Here is a 2,116-nt window from a genome sequence, read left to right on the forward strand (position 1 = left end):
TCCCCCACAATAACAATTTGTAATATTTAGTTTGTATAGTGTTCCCTACCATGCCCTTCACAGGCATTTAACAAATAATCATAGAAGAAAAAAAGTTCTCACCCATCAGACTGTAGAAGGCGCCTCTGATCCTTCCCCAGTATCCAGCACTGGGACCCTTACTGGTGTTCCTGGTGTTACTGGGGGTCTTCCAGAGGAGCGGCCCCTCGCAGGACGAGTACCCGGAGCTCTCCACCCCGCTTTGAGTCCTCTCTTTCAGCTCCGCTCCGGATGTGAACCCCGGCCTGATGGAGCAGCCCAGCCCAGAGTAGAGGCTCCTCTCTGGGGGAAGGGAGGGGTAGCGAGGGGGGGTCGTGGAGGGGGAGGGAGTGAGGGGGGGGCGGGTGGTCACTATGGAGGAGGGGAGGAATGGTACCGTCCTCATTGGGGGGGCAGATTCTCTGATCAGGGGGGAGGGGGGAGGGGCTGGAGGGGAGACAAACACAGCTTTTTGTGAATAAACTTGACAATTTTGTCAAACATAAAATCCCCTTAAAGCTACTGTTTCCTCACAGGAAGCTCAGAACGATGCATGTTTTTCAAAATAAAAGCCCCAGAAAGTAACTATAATTTCAGTAATCTCAGATTTAGATGTTTTTTTCAAAATAAAAGCCTCAAAAGTAACTGTATAATTCCAGGATGCTCAGATTTAGACTGTTTTTCAAAATAAAAGCCACAGAAAGTATCATTCCAGGAAGCTCAGATGTAGATTTGGTTTTCAAAATAAAAGCCTAGGAAAGTAACTATAATATCAGTAAACTCAGTTTTGGATTTATTTAAAAAAAAAGCCCCAGAAAGTAACTGTATAGTTCAAGGAAGCTCACATTTAGACGTTTTTCAAAATAAAAGCCCAACAAATAAAATGCACGTTCCAGGAAGCTCAGAATTGTACTTGTTTTTCAAAAATAAAAGCCCCACAAGTAACTTCATCATTGTAGGAAGTTCAGATTTAGACTTGTTTTTCAAAATAAAAGCCTCGGAAAGTAACTACAATTTCAGTTAACTCAGATTTGGAATTTCTTTTAAAAATAAAAGACCCACAAAGTAACTTTATCATTACAGGAAGTTCAGATTTAGACTTATTTTTCAAAATAAAAGCCCGAGAAAGTAACTTCATCATTGCAGGAAGTTCAGATTTAGACTTGTTTTTCAAAATAAAAGCCCAATAAAGTAACTGTATCGTTCCAAGAAGCTCCCATTTAGACATGTTTTTCAAAATAAAAGCCCCACAAAGTAACTTCATCATTGTAGGAAGTTCAGATTTAGACTTGTTTTTCAAAATAAAAGCCTCGGAAAGTAACTACAATTTCATTTTACTCAGATTTTGATTTTATTTTCAAAATAAAAGCCCCAGAAAGCCACAATACAGCTGCTGCTATCAATTCATCCTTAGCACTGGCAATATAGGCATTGTGATGCAACATATTTTAACTAGTTTTTGGAAAATATCTGAACTAAGGTCTGTGGTTGTTACTAAGTGGCTGAATAGGACTACAGAAGTCGTGGAGGTCGTTGTACGTCATTACGCCGAACACGTAAACACTCCTCTAAGTTAGTTTCTGCCTCATGCATAGTGTTCAAACAAACGCTTCAACTCGTTCCATTTAGAATCTGTGTGTTTGAATATGGATCTGAAGTTGGCGTGACGTTGAAGTCGTGCTGCTGGACTCGCCTGTAGCTACTTTATAACATTAGCATTTTGCTTCTGGCCATTAGATTTATGATTCGAACATTATAAAAAGATAAAAGTAGGGAAGACATGTGGAGATGATCCGGCTGAACAAAACGTGCATTAATCAAACGCGTTTTCTTTCCACAGACGTTATTTTTTACAATATTCCAAAATCCTATGGAGAAATCCCGTTGCTTTTTGTCGAGGGAACCAGCAGCTGACTTCAGGGTCGAACTACAGAAACACGTCCTCACTGCACCGCTCTATGGAGATGTTCTTACCTTCGTACTGGCCAGCAGTGATGGGCGTTTCCGTGCCGACAGAACTGGCATGCTATTGGCTCGGCTCGGCGTCCGAGAGACGGCTTACGGGTCCCCGCCTTCTTCTTAAAAACCTGACGATAAA

The sequence above is a fragment of the Pseudochaenichthys georgianus genome, chromosome 11, assembly GCF_902827115.2.
Source record: "Pseudochaenichthys georgianus chromosome 11, fPseGeo1.2, whole genome shotgun sequence".
In the NCBI taxonomy this organism is placed as follows: Eukaryota; Metazoa; Chordata; class Actinopteri; order Perciformes; family Channichthyidae; genus Pseudochaenichthys; species Pseudochaenichthys georgianus.